This window comes from Rattus norvegicus, chromosome 5 (assembly GCF_021556685.1).
Source record: "Rattus norvegicus strain SHRSP/BbbUtx chromosome 5, alternate assembly SHRSP_T2T, whole genome shotgun sequence".
Taxonomy (NCBI): domain Eukaryota; kingdom Metazoa; phylum Chordata; class Mammalia; order Rodentia; family Muridae; genus Rattus; species Rattus norvegicus.
Window position 1 is genome coordinate 40,945,074 of NC_141538.1, and position 24,070 is coordinate 40,969,143.

A 24,070-nucleotide genomic window follows, 5' to 3' on the forward strand; every position below is an offset into this window, starting at 1 on the left:
TGGTCAGAAGAAGCAAGCTGGAGTAGCCATTCTAATATCAAATAAAATCAATTTTCAATTAAAAGTCATCAAAAAAGATAAGGAAGGACACTTCATATTCATCAAAGGAAAAATCCACCAAGATGAACTCTCAATCCTAAATATCTATGCCCCAAATACAAGGGCACCTACATACATAAAAGAAACCTTACAAAAGCTCAAAACACACATTGCACCTCACACAATAATAGTGGGAGATTTCAACACCCCACTCTCATCAATGGACAGATCATGGAAACAGAAATTGAACAGAGATGTAGACAGACTAAGAGAAGTCATGAGCCAAATGGACTTAACGGATATTTATAGAACATTCTATCCTAAAGCAAAAGGATATACCTTCTTCTCAGCTCCTCATGGTACTTTCTCCAAAATTGACCATATAATTGGTCAAAAAACGGGCCTCAACAGGTACAGAAAGATAGAAATAATCCCATGCGTGCTATCGGACCACCACGGCCTAAAACTGGTCTTCAATAACAATCAAGGAAGAATGCCCACATACACTTGGAAATTGAACAATGCTCTACTCAATGATAACCTGGTCAAGGAAGAAATAAAGAAAGAAATTAAAAACTTTTTAGAATTTAATGAAAATGAAGGTACAACATACCCAAACTTATGGGACACAATGAAAGCTGTGCTAAGAGGAAAACTCATAGCGCTGAGTGCCTGCAGAAAGAAACAGGAAAGAGCATATGTCAGCAGCTTGACAGCACACCTAAAAGCTCTAGAACAAAAAGAAGCACATACACCCAGGAGGAGTAGAAGGCAGGAAATAATCAAACTCAGAGCTGAAATCAACCAAGTAGAAACAAAAAGGACCATAGAAAGAATCAACAGAACCAAAAGTTGGTTCTTTGAGAAAATCAACAAGATAGATAAACCCTTAGCCAGACTAACGAGAGGACACAGAGAGTGCGTCCAAATTAACAAAATCAGAAATGAAAAGGGAGACATAACAACAGATTCAGAGGAAATTCAAAAAATCATCAGATCTTACTATAAAAACCTATATTCAACAAAACTTGAAAATCTTCAGGAAATGGATAATTTCCTAGACAGATACCAGGTACCGAAGTTAAATCAGGAACAGATAAACCAGTTAAACAACCTCATAACTCCTAAGCAAATAGAAGCAGTCATTAAAGGTCTCCCAACCAAAAAGAGCCCAGGTCCAGACAGGTTTAGTGCAGAATTCTACCAAACCTTCATAGAAGACCTCATACCAATATTATCCAAACTATTCCACAAAATTGAAACAGATGGATCACTACTGAATACCTTCTACGAAGCCACAATTACTCTTATACCTAAACCACACAAAGACACAACAAAGAAAGAGAACTTCAGACCAATTTCCCTTATGAATATCGATGCAAAAATACTCAACAAAATTCTGGCAAACCGAATCGAAGAGCACATCAAAACAATCATCCACCATGACCAAGTAGGCTTCATCCCAGGCATGCAGGGATGGTTTAATATACGGAAAACCATCAACGTGATCCATTATATAAACAAACTGAAAGAACAAAACCACATGATCATTTCATTAGACGCTGAGAAAGCATTTGACAAAATTCAACACCCCTTCATGATAAAAGTCCTGGAGAGAATAGGAATTCAAGGCCCATACCTGAACATAGTAAAAGCCATATACAGCAAACCAGTTGCTAACATTAAACTAAATGGAGAGAAACTTGAAGCAATCCCACTAAAATCAGGGACTAGACAAGGCTGCCCACTCTCTCCCTACTTATTCAATATAGTTCTTGAAGTTCTAGCCAGAGCAATCAGACAACAAAAGGAGGTCAAGGGGATACAGATCGGAAAAGAAGAAGTCAAAATATCACTGTTTGCAGATGATATGATAGTGTATTTAAGTGATCCCAAAAGTTCCACCAGAGAACTACTAAAGCTGATAAACAACTTCAGCAAAGTGGCTGGGTATAAAATTAACTCAAATAAATCAGTAGCCTTCCTCTACACAAAAGAGAAACAAGCCGAGAAAGAAATTAGGGAAACGACACCCTTCATAATAGACCCAAATAATATAAAGTACCTCGGTGTGACTTTAACCAAGCAAGTAAAAGATCTGTACAATAAGAACTACAAGACACTGAAGAAGGAAATTGAAGAAGACCTCAGAAGATGGAAAGATCTCCCATGCTCATGGATTGGCAGGATTAATATAGTAAAAATGGCCATTTTACCAAAAGCAATCTACAGATTCAATGCAATCCCCATCAAAATACCAATCCAATTCTTCAAGGAGTTAGACAGAACAATTTGCAAATTCATCTGGAATAACAAAAAACCCAGGATAGCTAAAGCTATCCTCAACAATAAAAGGACTTCAGCGGGAATCACTATCCCTGAACTCAAGCAGTATTACAGAGCAATAGTGATAAAAACTGCATGGTATTGGTACAGAGACAGACAGATAGACCAATGGAATAGAATTGAAGACCCAGAAATGAACCCACACACCTATGGTCACTTGATTTTTGACAAAGGAGCCAAAACCATCCAATGGAAAAAAGATAGCATTTTCAGCAAATGGTGCTGGTTCAACTGGAGGTCAACATGTAGAAGAATGCAGATCGATCCATGCTTATCACCCTGTACAAAGCTTAAGTCCAAGTGGATCAAGGACCTCCACATCAAACCAGACACACTCAAACTAATAGAAGAAAAACTAGGGAAGCATCTGGAACACATGGGCACTGGAAAAAATTTCCTAAACAAAACACCAATGGCTTACGCTCTAAGATCAAGAATCGACAAATGGGATCTCATAAAACTACAAAGCTTCTGTAAGGCAAAGGACACTGTGGTTAGGACAAAACGGCAACCAACAGATTGGGAAAAGATCTTTACCAATCCTACAACAGATAGAGGCCTTATATCCAAAATATACAAAGAACTCAAGAAGTTAGACCACAGGGAAACAAATAACCCTATTAAAAAATGGGGTTCAGAGCTAAACAAAGAATTCACAGCTGAGGAATGCCGAATGGCTGAGAAACACCTAAAGAAATGTTCAACATCTTTAGTCATAAGGGAAATGCAAATCAAAACAACCCTGAGATTTCACCTCACACCAGTGAGAATGGCTAAGATCAAAAACTCAGGGGACAACAGATGCTGGCGAGGATGTGGAGGAAGAGGAACACTCCTCCATTGTTGGTGGGATTGCAAACTGGTACAACCATTCTGGAAATCAGTCTGGAGAATCCTCAGAAAATTGGACATTGAACTGCCTGAGGATCCAGCTATACCTCTCTTGGGCATATACCCAAAAGATGCCCCAACATATAAAAAAGACACGTGCTCCACTATGTTCATTGCAGCCTTATTTATAATAGCCAGAAGCTGGAAAGAACCCAGATGCACTTCAACAGAGGAATGGATACAGAAAATGTGGTACATCTACACAATGGAATATTACTCAGCTATCAAAAACAACGACTTTATGAAATTCGTAGGCAAATGGTTGGAACTGGAAAACATCATCCTGAGTGAGCTAACCCAATCACAGAAAGACATACATGGTATGCACTCATTGATAAGTGGCTATTAGCCCAAATGCTTGAATTACCCTAGATGCCTAGAGCAAATGAAACTCAAGACGGATGATCAAAATGTGAATGCTTCACTCCTTCTTTAAAAGGGGAACAAGAATACCCTTGGCAGGGAAGAGAGAGGCAAAGATTAAAACAGAGACTGAAGGAACACCCATTCAGAGTCTGCCCCACATGTGGCCCATACATATACAGCCATCCAATTAGACAAGATGGATGAAGCAAAGAAGTGCAGACCGACAGGAGCCGGATGTAGATCGCTCCTAAGAGACACAGCCAGAATACAGCAAATACAGAGGCGAATGCCAGCAGCAAACCACTGAACTGAGAATAGGTCCCCCGTTGAAGGAATCAGAGAAAGAACTGGAAGAGCTTGAAGGGGCTCGATACTCCATATGTACAACAATGCCAAGCAACCAGAGCTTCCAGGGACGAAGCTACTACCTAAAGACTATACATGGACTGACCCTGGACTCTGACCTCATAGGTAGCAATGAATATCCTAGTAAGAGCACCAGTGGAAGGGGAAGCCCTGGGTCCTGCTAAGACTGAACCCCCAGTGAACTAGACTGTGGGGGGGAGGGCGGCAATGGGGGGAGGGTTGGGAGGGGAACACCCATAAGGAAGGGGAGGGGGGAGGGGGATGTTTGCCTGGATACCGGGAAAGGGAATAACACTTGAAATGTATATAAGAAATACTCAAGTTAAAAAAAAATATAAAAAAAAATATCTAACTGGGGCGGCAATGTCTCTTCTATTAGTTGGTGACTTCGCTTTATATTTATTTGTAAAAAAGTACATATTTTAGGAAGCTTCTACAGTACTAGGTTTTCATATGACCACTCAAATGGTCCTTAGTGTTAATTATGCTTCCTCATATTTCTTTCCTTAGCTCCCTTTTCCTTCCACCTCCTCATTCAATCTTCCCACTTCAGCCTCCTTCCTGTCTGTATATCCTATTTACCTTGCCTTACTACTTCCCAGTAGTCTGCTACTTGATACCTAACCTCTGTGGTTATATGGATTGTGACCCATCGAAGGCTTACAACTTAACATCCACATATAAGAGAAAACATACAGCATTTGCCTTTTGGGTTTGAGTTGCCTCTCCTGGGATGATTTTTTGAAGCTTCATCCATTTATCTAAAGTTTAAATGATTTTTCCATATTGTGAATGTACCATATTTTCATTATCCATTCCCCAGTCGATGGACATCTAGGGTGCTTCAAATTTCTGGCTATTAAGAAGAGAAATGAATGTGGGTATATGCCCAAGAGAGTCATAGCTGGATCTTGAGGTAGAACTATTACAAGCTTCCTGAGGAGTCACAACACTGACTTTCATAGTGTCTGTAAAACTTTGTGTTTCCACCAGCAATGAATGAGTGTTCCCTTTATCCACATTTTCACCAGCATGAGCTGTCATTTGTTTTATTGATCTTGGCCATTCTGACTAAAGTACAATGAAATCCCAAAGTAGTTTTGATTTACATTTACCTGATGCCCAAGGATGCTCAGACATTTGGGGTTTGCCTTTTGACAACCCTCTACTTAGTTCCGGATCCAGTCTTTAAGAGGATTATTTTCTTGAAGTCTAGTTCTTTTGTTTGTTTGTTTTGTTTTTTACTTATTTATATATTTTAGATACTAACTCACTATTGTATGTGATATTAGTAAAGCTATTTTATCATGTAGCCTGACACTTTGCCTGAACGATGGTCCTTTGTGATACAGAAGCTTTTCAATTCATGAGATCCCATTTATTAACCATTGGTCTTAGTGTCTATGCTATCAGGGTCCTGTTCAGGACATTTTTTTCCTGTGCCAATAATTTCAAGACTATTTTCACTTTCTCTTCTATTAGATTCAGGTTGTTGATCCATTTTTGAATTTGCATTTTGGGCAGTGTGATAAATATGGGTCTATTTCATTCTTCTATAGGCAGATATCCAGTTTGACCAGTAGCATTTGGTAAAGGTGCATTTTCTTTTCACATGTGTATATGTACCTTTTAAAAATCAGGTATTCATAGGTGTGTAGATTTATGTCTGGGTCTTCAATTTGATTCCATCGATCAGTTAATAGGTTTTTATACCAATGAAATGCTCCTTTAATGCTAAACGCTGTAGTTCAACTTAAAATCCAGGATGTTATGCCTCCAGCAGTTCTTTCAATATTCAGGATTGTTTTCTGTTTATTATGTCTGCCTATGAAGCTGAAAATTGGTTATTCAACTTCTCTGGAAAATTGTGTTGTGATTTTCATGAGGATTGTGTTGAATCTGTATATTGCTTTTGGTAGGTTGGCCATTTTTACTATGCTAATACTACTAATCCATGACCATGGAAAAACTTTCTGTCTTCTGATATCTTCTACAATTTCATTCTTCAATATCTTATCATACAAGTCTTTCACTTGGTTGCTTAGTTATTCCAAGAAATTTCATTTTTTTAGGCTCTGGTGAAAGGTATTGTTTCCCTGTTTTTTCTTAGTCTGTTTATTATTTATTAATTGTATACTGGAAAACTATTTATTTTTGTATGTAAATTTTGTATCCCACTACTTTGATTAAAGTATTTATTATTGCAAAACTTTCCTGGTAGAATTTTTAGTGACTCATATGTATCAAGTAATATCACCTATAAATAAACATACTTTGACCTCTTCCTTTCCTGTTTACCCTTTGATCTCCTTTAGTTGTCTTATCACTCTAATTAAGACTTCAAGTACTGTATTGGATAGTTACAAAGAGGATGAAATCCTTGTCTTGTTCCTTATTATTTTTTTTTTGGTTCTTTTTTTTGGAGCTGGGGACCGAACCCAGGGCCTTGTGCTTCCTAGGTAAGCGCTCTACCACTGAGCTAACTCCCCAGCCTTGTTCCTTATTTTAATGACATTTCTCTTAGTTTTTCTGTTTAGATTGATGTAGGCGGTGGCTTATTGTATAATGCCTTTATTATGCTGACATATATCCCTGTATCCCTAGTCTCTCCAGGAGTTTTATCATGAAAAAATGTTAGGTTTTGCCTAAGGCCCTTTTTTTGCATTTAATGAGGTGATCATGTAGCTTTCAATCTGTTTATGTGGTGGATTACATTTATGGATTTACATATGTTATACCTCCTCTGCATCTCTGGGACAAAGCCTATTTGACCAGGATGAATAATTTTTATGATGATTCTTGGCTCTAGCTTGCAAGCAGTTTATTGAGAATTTTCACCTCTATGTCTATAAGAAATATTGGTCTGTAATTTCTTTGTTGGGTTTTTGTGGTATAGGTATCAGGGTAATTATGGCCTTATAAAAATAGGTAATTCCTTCAGTTTCTATTTTGCCGAATAACTTGAGGAGTAGTGGCATTAATTCTTCTTTGGATGTATGGTGACTAGTGGAATTGTATACTGACTCCATTAGTCCTGTTTATTTGGTGGAGGGGTTATAAGTTTGTTTAAATTGTTTATCTGGTCTTGATTAACTTTGGTAGATTGTATATATCAAGAATCTATCTTTCTATTTAAGTTTTCCAGTTTGGTAGAGTGTATATTTTTAAGATTGCCCTTATGACTCTTCCTAGATTTCCTCAGTGTACGTTGTGATGTCTCTTTTCACCTCTAATTTCATTAATTTGTATCTTCTCTACATAATTTAGTTAATTTGATTGAGGATTTATAAATCGTACTGATTTTCTCAGAGAATCATTTATTCTTTGTATTTTTGTTGTTGTTATTTCTATTTTATTGATTTCAACCCAGAGTTTGATTATTTTTTCCCCTAGTCTTTTTGAGTGCGATTCCTTCCTTCCTTCCTTTCTCTTTTTCTTTCTTTCTTTTGTTCTAATGCTGCTGCTAAGTTGCCAAATGAGATCTATCTAACTTTTTTATATAGGCACTAAGTGTTGTAAACTTCAGTTATGTTATTCAATGATATATATTCAAATAACTAATTCAATTCAATTATGATATGATGTTTAGTTAATGAGTATCATTTAAATTTCCAGGTGACTCTGGGTTGTGTCAAGTTGCCCAAACAAGAATAGCCTAACATTTTGTACTTCATTTCTGAGCATTTTTTTAACAAGTCAGAGCAAGAACTGTCTTCCTAGATATGAAGCCTGGTCCCTGTAGAATCTAGAAAGCCTACTGAGTGTGTCTCCTTTTTGTAACAGGGAATGCAAGATTTGGCAATGAATCTGTGTTAATTTGTAAATGATCTTCTGGCTTATATCTAAGCCTGTAAAAGCCCACTCCTAAAAACTTCACTGAAATGACAGTTCCCTGACTCTTCCAAAAGTTACTCTTTCACTCAGTTCTTTATTTGTCATGGGATTACCAGCCTGAGGCTGCTCTCATGCCTTTATTTATATCACAGAAAACCAAAGCCCACCCCAGTTAGCTCAGTCTGACAGCTTTCCTTACATGATCTACTAGATCATAGTGGAATATGGCTTAAGTAGAAGCTCTAACATACACACTGTGCTGCCGCTACAGTGGTGAATGGCTTTTTCCATTCCTCTTAAATATTTCATATGAGGTTGCTTCAACTCCCAAGTGTACTGATTGTAAGCACAGACCAGGGTACTTAAGAATGACCATTCAGTGGTTCTGTGGACCCAGCTGGACAGTGGAAACTAGTTAGGACTGTCTTTATTGTCTGATCTTTATTGCCCTTCTAACTAACAAGCAAACTGAGATGACACTTTGGAACTTGGAATATTAATATCAACTGTAATAATCCTCAAAATGCCAATGACAAGACAACAATTTATTGTCTAATAGAAGTTATTTAAATCTACAGACTTAGAAGGATGTGAAGAAAAAAGGAAGGAAAAGGTTATAGACCAAAAGAAAGCTGGTAATATAAGAAAAGGTCACAACTTGAGGCATACTAACTACTTGAAATGCACTTTGAGTAAATATTGATAATGTTAATAATGACATTCAGCTCTTAGTGGAATGTGTTTAAATTGGGACGATTTGTGAAAGAAGAATGGTTATATGCCTGTCCTAAAAATAACCGAAGGTAAAATTATGAAGAGTGCTATATGATTGTCTCCCAAATGACCTTAGAAATACTGTAAAGACATGCTAGAAGGGACATTTGAAAAGTGGCGGTGGTGGAAGGACTTTGGGGAGTTATTTGGAATAAATTAGATTTAGCTATCTAATATTTTAACCAAGAATAGTAGTATATTTAATTGGCCATGAAGTAACAATTGCTCCAAATTTTCTTGCATTTTCACAAACTATTATCTGCCTAACACAGGCGTAACTCACCTTGTGTAGTGATGGAGAGGCTGGTCCTAGTGTTTCAGAATTAGTTTCAAGAGTAAAAGAAGGTTAATGAATACGGCAGAGGACAGAGCCACATCAACTTGAAATAACCCTCAGCTTGAAAGTCGTTAGCCAGGTACAGGGATGTTGGCACATTTTGCACATTTATTAACCTTTAGTGAGGCTTTTTCTGCAGTAGATAGTCCTCATCAGAGTGAAATGGACAAAGGCACAAATGCTTAAGCCAGGTCTTCATTTGGAAAAAGAAACACAAATAAGCCAGCAAAGAAACTTGGCCAACGATGTTCTAGAGTTTGCCAGTTACAAGCCCACAAGTATACAGTGGCTGAGTACAGACTGCAGACTCAAACTGTCTGGCTTCAAAGACCTGCTTTTGTACTTACTGGGTTGGCCTTGGATATGTTTTTAACTTGGACTTAGTTTTCTTATCTGTGAAACACAATCGATTAGGGTAACCAACAGATTCTTCCGTGTTCACTGCTCTGATCTATCTGTCTGTCTATCTATCTAATCTATCTATCTATCTATCTATCTATCTATCTATCTATCTATCTATCTATCTATCTTCTTCTTCATTATCTATCTATCATCACCTATCTATCATCTATCTATCTATATATCATCTATCCATCATCTATCTATCCATCATCTGTCTATCTATCTATCTATCTATCTATCTATCTATCTATCTATCTTCTTCATCGTCTTCTTCTCTATCTATCTATCTTCTATCTATCTATCTATCTATCTATCTATCTATCTATCTATCTATCGCTTTAATTTATTTTTAATGTTTCTAATTGAAATCACATTACTTCCATTTCCCTGTCCTCCCTTCAGCCACTTCAAGATAACGTATTTCCAACCTCTCTCAGGCCACCTTCACTCTCAAGTCGATAGCCTCTGTTTTGATTATATTTGTTACATACGTATGTTTGTGTGTACCTGTTTGCTTTCTAATGCTAACTGGGTTCCCTAAAACTGTTTGCACAATAGGGTCTGCATAATCTAGCTTCTGGGAAGCTGCCCCCAGTTAATTCTGGTTGGTAAATAAAGATGCCAGCAGCCATTAGCTGGACAAGAGAGAAAGAGGCAGGATTTAGGTTTCCAGGGTCCCTGAAGGAATTAAAAGGGAGGAGAGACACCATGCCTAGGAGTGTGCAGAACAGTGATGGAGAGCCACTGCGTAAAGGGCCCCAGAGAACGTGGCTCAATTGGATCAGGAGCATCTGAGATGGAATAGAGAAATTAGTAAGTGGTAACTCAGGATTATCAGCAGGAGGTAGATTCTAATAACAAGGAGGCTAGGCAGCTGCCCAGCTACTGTGCTGAGTAAGGCACATGAAAATAGAAAGACTGTGTGTGTGTGTGTGTCTTTCACTTGGGGACATAAACCACTGAGGTAGGTAGCAACCCTGTGTCAGGATTTATTAAAACCTTAACAATACGTGTGTGTGTGTGTGTGTGTGTGTGTGTGTGTGTGTGTGTGTGTGTGTGGAGTATGTGCACATGCCCACAACCTGATAAGTCTATTTTGTTTCTTTGTTTGTTTGTGTTTTGGTTTCAAGGCTGACCTTTCTGCATTGGGCCACTCATCCCTGGGACAAGGCAATTCTACTTAGTCTGTACTTCTTTGCCTAGGGATAGGACCCCACAATGTTTTGCTTGCTCCATGCCACTTGTCTGTTGATATTCCTATTTTCCAGTCTTGTTTATGCAGCTATCTATCTATCTATCTATCTATCTATCTATCTATCTATCTATCTATGAGGGATTGTTCCACTTTTAGTATCACACTTCTTTCTGTTTCCTTTTTTTTTTTTTTTTTTTTTTTGATGTTCTCTGAGCCAAAGGTGCAGGGACTATGAAGTAGGTGTATCTGTTATGGCCGTCTGTTCACTGTGTTCAGTTGCAGTTTTCTGTGATAGTCTCCAGTGCTATAGAGGGAGGTTGCTTTGATGAAGGGTGGTAGCTGCTCTTGTCTGTGGGTATAAGACTTAGAACATAGTAAAGACTTTTGCTGGTCTAGCAGAAATGTTATGAAGGTTTGTGTCTTCACTAGTCCCAGGAAGCTGGCTCTATTTTCAGTACCAGTCACGGTTTACCTGTTGAGTGGGCCTTAACTCCAATTAGACAGTTGTTTGCCATTGACATGTGCGTTTCAATAATTATACATTTATGCATATCTTACCATGCTGATCATTGTCATGGTTCATAGGCTCTGCAGCTGGGTAAGGCAGTTTAATTTCTTTCCTCCTTTGGCAGCTTGCAAAACTTTTGTTTTTTCTTTCTGGAACTATGAAAACTTAGGCTTCAGGAAAGAGGCTTTCGGGTCATCTGAGCTTTGTGCCCTAAGTATATAGTGTCTTCAGAAGCATGGGCCTACTGCCAACCCACGAAAGGCAACCAAGAGCTACAATGATACTCTGCATTGTTTTGGGAGTCACTTGGATTGTCTTTGGTCAGGGATTTTGAATAGGCATTTTTCAGGACCATATATTAATATTACATATTAAAGTAAATCTTTAATAAGTATCTACTAATTGTTATTATGAATACTTGGTACGTGGTAGACCATTAATGTGAATCTGCGTGCAGACATAGACTCATACACTAGACTGCCGTATTTCATCACGTTCCATTGTATTATCTCTTATATGTATTATAATAGGTCAGGCAATATGGCTAGATATTTTTAGTTGGCAGTAAAAATGTAATTAGTAAAACAAACTCACCAATTTTTGCATGTTTTAGTTCTCAGACTATAGGCTACAAATTCCTGGTAATTTCTAAATTACTAAAGAAAATTCAATTTTCCTAGGAAACTTAGGAAGTGAGATGGGCAGATATTTCCTTTCACATTAACCATTCCCGTTAATTTAGCTTCTCTGTGCTGGGGAGAAAACAAAATGAAATGAAACAAAAAGGAAAAGAAAATGACAAATAAAAGAGTTCAGGAAACTCTGTTTTTAACAAAGTGTGAGCTGTAGGGTCCCTTTGTCCTCATAAAAAGCGAACCAACCAACAAACAAGCAAAAACAAAAGAAGAAAACCAGCTGCTTCCCTTGTAGTTCAAGGGAAATGGTGCTGTCAAGTACCTATAATAGGAATCACACAGGTAACCACTTTAATATACTTAGGAGTGTTTACTAGTGGTAATTTCTAAAGTCTTTCATTATTCCTTAATGGATAGCTGGATTTAAATGGTGCAGTTATTTTTAGAAATTCTCTTGCGATAGCATACTACAGCCTTGGGCCACACTTAAAAGGACAATAGTCTAGCCTGTTAAAGCAGTCTTTAGTGTTTCCATGGCAAACTGCTTCATTTGGGCTCCAATATTTGGTGATACAGTGGGAAGAAAAAAAGCACAATTTTGGAAATTAAGATTTTTATTAAAAGAGTTAAATGTAAATAATGCACTTCTGCAGCATATATATATATGTGGAAGAGAGTTTATGATAGAAATTAAACTGGCCTGTCCAGAACAGATAAAAATGACATTGATCTCTAGTTACTATCTTAATGTTGTTGCACAGTAAATTTTAAGTAAATGAGTTCAGACATTGGATTAAAATACAAAAAATTATTTGTATTTTTCTTTCTCATACTCTTATTTCTTGCAGAGTTTTCGTATGACTTTCAATGAAGTCATAAGTAATTTGCCTAGATTAAGCGTAAGTTATGACCAGTTTTTATATATATATATATGGCTAAAGTTGAGTAAGCTTCAAGAAAAATTTAATTTCTATCATTTATAAAAGCAACAATTTTCATTTTGAAATTTGTTTATGTGATTTACAGTAATCCAGTTAAACTTGATTTTATAGTAAGTCTAGTGTTATACATTGGACTGAAGTAAAATTTTACTGGTCATATTTGGAAGGATTTGTACATACAAGTTTTAGAAAAGGTTAAAAACAATGAATATATCTTTTGGTTAGAAAAAAAGGTATGGGTGCACAATAAATTTTAAGTAAATGTGTGGAAGCCCTGGATTAGAGTTTCTAAAACCATTTTTTTCTTAGCTTTTCCTCTTCAGGTACCAAGATAGTATCTGGCTGTTTTTAATCTGAGAAATCAATGTAAACCAATATGCTAATCACTGACAATTTATTTATCTTTCCTCTGGGCTGTTTGCTTTGTTTCAGGCCTTCGGTAATGGTGTAGGAGCTGGAAGAGGGTGGTTGTCAAATCCAAACTCATCTTGCACAAGTCTTTTTGCCTCAAGTTTTCCAATTGTAAATCAGAAGCAGTCATATGACTTACAAATGAGATTAGCCATGTAGAACCCATAACTCCATTATCATGGAAGATGTATGCACTGTAGAGATGCGGAAGTTTGGAGTTTTAGAAATGTTCTGGTGCAATGAAACACGTTCAGACCGCACAAACAGTGCTCCTAGGAGTCTCCCCGGTAACCTCCATTTAATGCTGGCCTTAGGAATGCTGCACTGTATGGGCTCTCACCTGATTTCCACTGTGATTGCACTGGAGATGAAAGGCTCTGACATCCATCCATGAACACTCATTTAATACTTAATGTGTGCCAAGCATTTTTCAAGGTACCGACTAGAGACACAGAAATGAATATGGAACAGAGAGTTCACTGTTCAGTGTGTTGATGCCTTGGGATCTTTTTCCTCTTCCTGCTTAAGCAGCTTTTGTTACTGGGAGAGTTGCCTAGCAGTTTACTTGGTCTCTAAAACAGGCATATTTTTATGCTTCCTTCATGACTCTGACTTTACCTTGAGAAAATGGAGATGCATTTCTTTTCATCTTCCCAATGTGGTCAAAGCCTGCTCTGGTCCTTTCCAGTTTGTTTCTATGGCACCATCTTTCCTCTCCAGCACAGACCCTCCCCACCTCCAACCCATGCCTGTCATGACAGCTGAATTGGCCGTGTTCATTCTGATGAATAATGGGCCTGGTCACCCCTCAGTGCCTTCCTGATTTACTCTCAGGTCTCTGAGGGGGGCAACACCAGCAAATAAATCCCTTGCTTGACTCACCAGGGGGTCCTCTGTCTTCTACTGAATTCTTTTTGGTGCTGTTTCCTGACTCCTTACCTGGAATGCCTCAGCTCAGCTAATCTGGATGTCAAACTCCAAATACTTCCAATGCCCTAGATGCATATCTGTCTATGCCAGCCAGATTTCTAGAGGCTGCTGTAACAGAACCACTACCCTGTGACTCTTCCTACTCAACATTAGTGTGTCCTTGATCTCTGATTTTTTTTATTAACCATCAAATGTAGGTTCAGTACACAAGTCCAGCATGATTGACTAAGCTTTCTTGGCTCAAGAAAGCCCAAGTAGGCAGTTGTGACCCTGGGCTACTACCTTGTGCATACACACACACACACACACACACACACACACACACACACACACACACACACACAACTACCTTTGGATTCTGTGGTGGTTTGTGTAGGTTTATATAGTCATATGATTTGTTATTAGGGAGTGGCACTATTAGAAAATATGTCCTTACTGAGGTAGGTATGGCCTTGTTGGAGGAAGTGCATCGCTAGAGATGGGCTTTGGGATTTCAAACTCTCAAGCCAGGCCTAGTCTCTGTCTCCTGTCTGTGTCTGTGTCCGTATCTGTCTGTCTTTCTCTCCTTGTTGCCTGCTCTTCCAGATGCAAAACTCTCAGCTCCTTCCTCAGTATCATGTCTCCCTTCACATTGCTATGCTTTCTGCCAGGGTGACAATGGATTAAACTTCTGAACTGTAAGCCACCCCAACTAAATGTTTTCCTTTTCAAGAGGTGTTATGGTCATAGTGTCTCTTCACGGCAATAGAACATTGACAAGACAATGTTCTGATGGCCTCTATTTTGGTGAATTTCTGTTGGTGCCCAAGCCTGCCTGTTGCTGGTTAAACCCTTTTCAAGCATTTGTCTCACTGCTTTGTCTGGATACTTTTGCCTCCAGAAAGGAAGACAACTGAGAAAACTAGAGATGGCCCAAAGAAATCACATTAGGTGACTGCTGGTTTTGGTCTATTCTGTACACTGTCCCATACTCTTTACAAATGATTCTATAGGAAATTTTGCCTTTTAGTGCACTAGCAAAAAAAAAATTCACATCAAATTATGTTTCTAATCACTTTAGATATTCAAGCTTGTGCAAAGCCCCACTGTTTCAATTTCCCATTTACTGGTGTGTGCCTTTTGTAAACAGGGTTTCTGAAATTTTGACCCCGTTTACAGGGAGCATTGACAATGTAGAGAAGGAGGAGGAAGAGTTCTACCAAAATATTTTTGGTAACCAAATACCAGCTTCACACTTTATACTCATCCTTCTGGGTAACCTCAAGGCACTGCCTTCCATTCGTTTTCTCCTACTGTAAGCCTAGGAGCTCCTGTTAGCAGTGACTACAGACTGGATATTATCCAAACTCTCAGTGAATCACAGCTGACAGTGCTGCTATTTCTAAGCCACAGAATCGCTCTTTGAACAAAATGCAAGTGCTGTGTCTTTTCAACCTGTTCTTCAACAGTGGAAGCAGCAGGATTCCAGCACTGTATAATAACTGTCAGAAACAATTTCTGCTCTGTAAGTGAGGTGAAGCAAAATGTCAAAATATTTGAATACATTTCATTGAGGATATCTTCTTTTAAATTAGTGAAGGCTGGAGAAGAAGAATCCCATTCTTTCAGATAATAAATATGCATGGAACTGAGGAGCCACGTGCATTCTAATAAAGCTGAGTCCTGGTGTGTTAATGCATTATAGGTCCACAACAATAAAACACAATAATTACTAGTTAAAGCGATGCCAGTGTTGGCCTTTTACCAACATCCCCGAACATATAATTCATAATAAATTTGGGAAGGCTGAAGTTGGCCTGTTAATTAACCTATTTTATGCAATGACTAGGGTGGAGGAAGCAATCACATAATCCAGAGAGGCACCCTCCCAAATGTGCACAACTCATTACTGACTGGACTCTGCTTGTTTGGGATCCATGAGCCTCAAAGGACTCAGAATCCTTGTTTGTGTTAAGTAGATGAGAAAGTTTGGGGGAGAATGGCAAAGTGATATAGGATTACAGAACTATCAGAGATTTTAAAAATGGAAGGAAAGTATAGATATCGACTTGTGGGGTTAAGGGTTTCTTTTTCAAGCCAACAGCTTAGGCATGTGGTAAGAGAGATGCTGAGAGAGGCAGGAGAGTTGGTCAGGATAGTGAACTGTGCATATGGACACTTCTTTTTTTTCATTCAGTCCATTAAAATGATTGAAAGACATGACACAGAGTTGATAGCAGGAAAAATACCAGAGGGGACTATCAAAAAACAGAAGGGATAAAATTCACTAGAGCAAAGGGTACCACAGAAACACAAACCAAGAAACACACACACACACATATACATATATATATATATATATATATATATATATATATATAAAACTACCCAATATACCCAGTATACTGATAGGAAGAATAGACAGAAATCATGTGGCAATAATCAGGAGAGGGCAATGTTTTCGTTTTTGTTTTTTTTTTTTTTTTTTGGTTCTTTTTTTCGGAGCTGGGGACCGAACCCAGGGCCTTGCGAGGGCAATGTTTTCAAATAGTGTTATAGGCGGTAGATAAAGCACAGGGATAGATATAGCACTTGTTATGTGCACAAGGCTTGAACCTGAGTGCTGGAGGAGGGTAGCCCAATCATGTTCGGAAATGTGTGGACTTGCTTTCCCTTAGTTCTCTCTCACTGAACATAAAAATGGTTGAGGTACTTACTGCCTATAGGCTAAAAGTCAATAACTTCCCAAATCACGAAAGTGAATATGCTGTCAGACAGGTGCCCTAAGGTTGATACCAACTGACCAAAAGCTAAATTTCACAGCCAATGTTCAACAAGAAGAAATACACCTATTTCTTGGTGTACTTATTGCTTTATAGGGTTAGAGAATGTGGAGTAGGCAGGCTGAGTGAAGGCTCTTTTTTCTCATCTAAGCAGTAGAGATGAGAAATAGAGAGACCATGTCTTGGTTTGCTTTCCATTACTATTCTAAAGTACCATGGCCAAAACCAACCCGGGGCTGTGGAGGTGGCGATTTGGCTTACTTTGTCTTATCATGAGCCATCACTGGGAAAAGTCAGGGTAGCAACTTCAGTGGGAACCCTGAGGCAGGGACTGAAATAGAGCCCAAAGAAGAATGCTGCTTACTGATTTGCTCAGACTCAAATTCTTTTTTTTTAATTTTTTTAAAATTTTCTTTCTTTTTTTTATTAACTTGAGTATTTCTTATTTACATTTCAATTGTTTTTTTTAATTAACTTGAATATTTTTTATTTACATTTCGAGTGTTATTCCCTTTCCCGGTTTCCAGGCAAACATCCCCCTAATCCCTCCCCCCCACTTCTTTATGGGTGTTCCCCTCCCCATCCTCCCCCCATTGCCGCCCTCCCCCCAACAATCACGTTCACTGGGGGTTCAGTCTTGGCAGGACCAAGGGCTTCCCCTTCCACTGGTGCTCTTACTAGGCTATTCATTGCTACCTATGAGGTTGGAGTCCAGGGTCAGTCCATGTATAGTCTTTGGGTAGTGGCTTAGTCCTGGAAGCTTTGGTTGGTTGGCATTGTTGTTCATATGAGGTCTCGAGCCCCTTCAAGCTCTTCCAGTCCTTTCTCTGATTCCTTCAATGGAGGTCCCGTTCTCAGTTCAGTGGTTTGCTGCTGGCATTCGCCTATGTATTTGCTGTATTCTGAGTGTGTCTCTCAGGAGAGATCTATCAGACTCAAATTCTTACACCTTATAGGACCACTTGCTGAAGGATGGCACCATCCACAGTGGGCTGGTCCCTTCAACATCAGTCATTACTGAAGACAAGCCTCTGTAGACTTACAGGAAAAGAAGTCTAATGGTGCACTTTCTCTGAAGTTTCTTCTTCCCAGAGGACCCTAGTTTGTGTCAAGCTGACAAAAACCTAACCAGTATAGGTCTAGAGGCCACCTTAGTTCTGTTTATCAGTTAACCTAGCATACTATTCATAAAGTGAATGGACAATCAACACCAACAGATGAAGAGAATAAAGTCAAGAAAAGAACCAACAGAACAAGCAGAGGCTGACAATGGGGATAGTTCAAAGAACTGAAGAAATGTTAAACCCATCTTCATTGGGATCTTTAATAAGCAACAGAACACACAGGTGTAAGGAAAACCACCATTAGAAAGTATGGGAGTCTCCAAAATTCAAATTTTGTCTATGAAATAAAAAAGAAATAAGGGCTAAATATAGAACAAAGATCACAAATCAAGTAAATAGTTGAGACTATCTTAGAGCATAAAAAGGCAAGGCTAGAAAATTCACATACATGGGCATATGGGGTTCTTTACCTGAGGTCTATCATACATTCCATTGGCTTTTCAATAGTAGAGTCAAGGAGAAGGGAAAACAAGGAAAATGCCTCTAGAGCACAAAGCATCAGCATGAAAGTGAGGGCAAAGACTGCAGAAGGGCCCACTAATCGTGTCCTAATGGGATTAGTTCAGATACATTAATGAAATTCAAAACTTTAAATGTTTAAGAGCTAAGCATCATGTACTAGAAAAATACATACATTCACCATTGTTAATTGCACAATCTTGGGTGACTAAGACAAAAGAGTAATCAGTACATATATATCCTGGCAAATAGGGAAAAGATGATTTAAACAACAATGTAACACAAATATGTGTTTGTTAGACAGGCATGGAAAAGTTTGAGAGCAGATAGAAGGCAGGCTCAAACCATCCTAGGAATATAAAATGGAAAAACTTTTCAGAAAGGGAGCACGGTATGCTTATCTAACATTGAATTGCAGAGACTTTGAGACGAAAATACCTTTCTAAGAGTGTACTGCTGACCAATTCTTCATCTGTGTGTGAAGATAGTCATCTCCATGTTACTTATAATAGTTAAAAAAGAGACAGCATCAATAGACTTATATATTTGAATACACACATTTGTATATAGTTAATAATAAAAGAAAAGAGGCTATTAAGAGTGGGTCTACAGGAGGGATATGGAAAGGGTGACTGGGAGGTGCTAGAGGAAGGAAAGCAACAGAGGAATAAAGGAAAATGATGTAATTCTGTTTTAACTTAAAAAATGTACATGAAGGGGAGAAAGTGGGAGAGCAACCCAATATTTAAAAAATAGAGAAATGGGTAGTAAGATAAAGGATGTATTAAAACTGAGAAACAAGGCGTGTTGGGTATTTTTGTGTCAACTTGATACAAGCAAGAGTCATCAGAGAGGAATGAACCTCAATTGAGAAAAATGTCTCCGTAAGATTGAACTGTAGGCATTTTCTTAATTAGTGATTAGTGTGGGAGGGCCCAGCCCATTGTGGGTGGTGCCATCCTGGGCTGATGATTCTGGATTCTATAAGAAAGCAGGATGATGTTAGCTAGGTGTTTTTATGGTACTGCTAACAAAGGTAGAGGAGGTGTGACTGACTCTTTTGTCTTTTCTTGGAACCCTTTTTCTCCTACTGGGTTGCCTCGCCCAGTCTTGATATGAGGGTTTGTGGCTAGTCTTTATTGTATCTTGTTATGCTGAATTTGGTGGATGTTTCTGGGAGGTCTGTTCTTTTCTGAAAGGAGATCTGGGGTAGAGGGGAGGTAAGTCTGCATTTTAGCGAGTTCCCTCAGGGATTCTCTTGGTTTCAAGGATTTGGGAAGAATGTTATCATCTTCTTTGTCAGTTGACGGGACATGGGCACACATATGCACACTTCTTATTCTGAAGTATTTGTTGGTGTGTGTCATTTGGACTGTATATCATTAGGTGGCTTTGTTCTCAGACCAAGAGAAGCAGAAAGCCAGGAGGGCTAGAAGAAGTAGCGGGAGGCAAGAAGACCAGCTGTGCCCCACTAATGACTTTAGACTTCATATGAGGCATGGCTGTTCCTGTAGAGTTTCTCTTCAGGGCACCCACTTTTCTCATTTTGTTTCAGTTTAAATGCTTACCGATGCCTTAATCTCCACAAAGGGGTGAGAATTGGCTCTTGGACAGGGGAACGAAAGGAATCTGAGACATTACAGTACTTTGCAGCCTTCTGAAGTGCAACTCTACCCAATATTATCTTATTCATTTGCATTTAGTTTCTCTCATTAGGGACAAATTTAATTTAAATTTTAATTCATTAAATAATTTAAATAATTTAATTTAAATTCATTGATTAAAAGAATTTTTTTCCTCTCCTTAGGGGAATGGTAATGAAAGGAAAGGTTGAGAAACAGCCAACAAAATCTGACTGAGGCATAGACAGTTTCCTCAAATGTGTACAGAGCAAAACAACATAGAATATAGAGAAACAACACAATTCTCAGTCTCTCTGAGGAGTGACAAATTCTGAGAACAAAGTCCATTGTTAGAACAGCATGAAGGAATCTAAATTTTTTTTATCAACCCCCCAAAGAGAAAGAGAACTTAGAATTGGCTCCTATCTAATAATTAGAGTTATCCCATAGGCATGTTACCTCCACACAGATCTCCCTTTCTTTGTTTTGTGCACCAAATATAGCAAAAGCAACTTATAAAGCAGGTGAAATTTTAGCCAAAGTTGTAGCTTTGATGAGGGCTAGGAAGATAATATATATATAATATACATAATAATATATAATAATAGTCTAAAGATTAGCAGCAATACTCTAGATAATGATATTGCTTCCTATGCTTCCATCGGTTTTTCTATTCTATCACTTCTCAATTCTGAATGACAACAAAAATAAGCTCAACATCCTCAGTCATTGGAGAAATGCAAGTCAAAACAACCCTGAGATTCTACCTCATGACAGTCAGAATGGATGCTGGTGAGGATGAGGATGTGGAGAAAGAGGAACAGTCCTCTGTTGTTGGTGGGATTGCAAGCTGGTACAACCACTCTGGAAATCAGTCTGGCAGTTACTCAGAAAATTGGGCATAGTACTACCTGAGGACCCAGCTATATCACTCCTGGTCATATACCAAAAGATGCTCCAACATATAACAAGGACACATGCCCCACTATGTTCATAACAGTCTAATTTGTAATAGCTATAAGCTGGAAATAACCCAGATGCCCTTCAACACAGGAATAGATACAGAAAATGTGATACATTTACACAATGGAGTACTACTCAGCTATCAAAAACAATGGCTTCATGAAATTCATAGGCAAATGGATAGAATTAGAAAATATGATCTTGAGTGAGATAACCTAGTCACAAAAGACTGAACATGGTATTCACTCACTGATAAGTGGATATTAACCCAAAAGCTTGGAATACCCAAGATACAATTCACAAATGACATGAAGTTCAAGAAGAAGGAAGACCTACGTGTGGATGCTTCAGTCCTTCTTAGAAGGGGAGACAAAATACTCAAGGGAGGAATTATAGAGACAAAGTGTGGAGCAGAGACTGGAGGAAAGTCCATCAAGATACTGCCTCACTAGGGGATCCATCTCATATACAGACACTAAATCCAGACAATATTGTGGATGTCAAGAAGTGCTTGCTGACAGGAACTGTCTCCAGAGAGGTTCTGCCAGAGTTTGACAAATACAGAAGCGGATGCTATCAGTCAACCATTGGACTGAGCATGGGGTCCCCAATGGAGGAGTTACAGAAAGTACTAAAGGAGCTGAAGGGGATTTCAACCTATAGAAAGAACAGGGCTGGGGATTTAGCTCAGTGGTAGAGCGCTTACCTAGGAAGCGCAAGGCCCTGGGTTCGGTCCCCAGCTCTGAAAAAAAGAACCAAAAAAAAAAAAAAAAAAAAAGAAAGAACAACAATATCAACCAACCAGACCCACCAGAGCTTCCAGGGACTAAACCACCAACAAAAGAGTATACATGGAGTGACCCATGCCTCTATCATCCACATATGTAGTAGAGGATGGCCTTGTTGGGCATCAGTGGAAGAAGAGGCCCTAGGTCCTGTGAAGGCTGATGCCCCAGTGTAGATAAATGCCAGAGTCGAGGGGGGAGGTCGAGTGGGTGGGAGGAAGTGGGTAGGTGAGTGGGTGAACACCTTCATAGAAGTAGGGGGAAGGAGGATGGGATAGGGAGTTTCTGGAGGAGAAACTGGAAAAAGGAATAACATTTCAAATGTAATAAATAAAATACCCAATGAAAAAGCAAGCCAAATATCTATTACCTATGAAAAAGACAAACAAAACCAAAAAACAAAACTAAGAACCCAAAGAGTTAGAAACTTCCCTTTTTTCATTGCAGAAGGACCAGCAGAAACATCTGAATCAGAAAGCAGACCAGGTAAAGGGCTATTATTCTGCCTCATTAAAAACCTCCACCAATTGGAAGACTTTGGGACTCAACTTTTGGACAGTCTTAATCATATCATTGTTACATCATTAAAATTGTTACCCTCTTACTCATTTCAATAGCAATAGAACTTCTTTGGTGTTATAATTGAGACTCTTTTAGGATCTTCACACATTCTGAAGTAATTTCAATCCAAAAGTATTGTGTGGCCTCTTAGCTAATTAGTTAAGAGTTTCCTTTCTCTCCCACTCACCTATTGTAAATAGTCTTGGGTTCTGAAACAGGTTAAGTGATCTTTCAAATTGCTTCATTCAGTCCTTTGGAAATGAACTAAAACCACTTATCTAAAAGAAACCTGAAATATGGGATATTTTTAATTTTGTAGGACATATTAATCATGAGTAAATTGATCAATTTATTTGCTCACCATATTTATCCAAAATAAAAATATATTGAGTACATTTTCTTTAGAACTATTATATCACATGGCAGAATACAAGACTTGTGTGGGTAACATAAATGTCACAAATATTTATAAGCAATCAGCTGTTATCTTTCTTTCTTTGTGTATGTGTGTGTGTGTGTGTGTGTTTGTGTGTGTGTGTGTGTGTCTGTGCAGTGAAATTTATTGATAGTATTCAAGAGAGTAGGGAGGGATCCCTAGGCCTCTCCTGTTATTATGGGGTTCAGGGATGGAAATTGTGAGGGAGATGCTCAGTGTTGGGGGCCAAGTTGGCACAGACAGTCTTCAGCAACTGAAGGCCTTTCTCTTATTCTCAATGTCCTTGCTGGGGTGGGTGGTCTAGGGTTTCTTACTCTTTGGAGGCCATGTAGGCCATGAGGTGCACCACCTGGTTTCTGTAGCTGTATTCATTGTCATACCAGGAAATGAGCTTACAAAGTTGCCATTGAGAGCAATACCAGTCCCAGCATCAAAGGTGGAAGAGTGGGAGTTGCTGTTGAGGTCCCAGGAGATGACCTGGTCCTCAGTGTAGCCCAGGATGCCCTTTAATGGGCTCTTGGATGCCTGCTTCATCATCTTCTTGATGTCATCGTACTTGGCAGGTTTCTCCAGGCAGCATGTCAGATCATAACAGGTAGGAACATGGAAGGCCATGCCAGTGAGCTTTCTGTTCATCTCTGGGATGACCTTGCCCACAGCCTTGGCAGTACCAGTGAATGCAGGGATGATGTTCTGGGCAGCCCCATGGCCACCACACCACAGCTTTCCAGAGGGGCCATCCACAGTCTTCTGAGTGGCAGTGATGACATGGACTGTGGTCATGAGCCCTTTCATGATGCCAAAATTGTCATGGACGACTTTGGCCAGGGGGGTGCTAAGCAGTTGGTGGTGCAGGATACATTGCTGACAATCTTGAGTTGTCATATTTCTGTGGTTCACACCCATCACAAACATGGGGGAATTGGCCAAAAGGGTGGAGATGATGGCCCTTTTGGCCTCACCCTTCAGGTTATCCCTGGCCTTCTCCAGTAGACTCCGCGACATACTCAGCACCAGCATCACCCCATTTGATGTTAGGGGAATCTTGCTCCTGGAAGATGGTGATGGGCTTCCCATTGATGACAAGTTTCCCGTTCTCAGCCTTGACTGTGCTGTTGAATTTGGCATGAGTAGAGTCATACTGGAACATGTAGGCCGTGTAGTTGAGGTCAATGAAGGGGTTGCTGATGGCAATAATCTCCACTTTGCCAAATGCAGAGCAGAAGGCAGTCCTGTTAATGAGGTACCCAATAGGGCCAAATCTGTTCACACTGAGCTTCACCATCTTATCTACGGAACAAGGCTGCACAAGAAGATGTGGCTGTCTCTGGAACAGGGAGGAGCAGAGAGCCAAAGCGTTGTGTTCATAAGATAAAAACATGT

General features: G+C 39.0%; 1 pseudogene; it reads right to left on the reverse strand.

Annotated features, from left to right (window-relative positions):
• Positions 1-22,997: 22,997 nt before the first annotated feature.
• LOC134487102 (glyceraldehyde-3-phosphate dehydrogenase-like) lies at positions 22,998-23,852 on the reverse strand (annotated as a pseudogene).
• Positions 23,853-24,070: the final 218 nt, after the last annotated feature.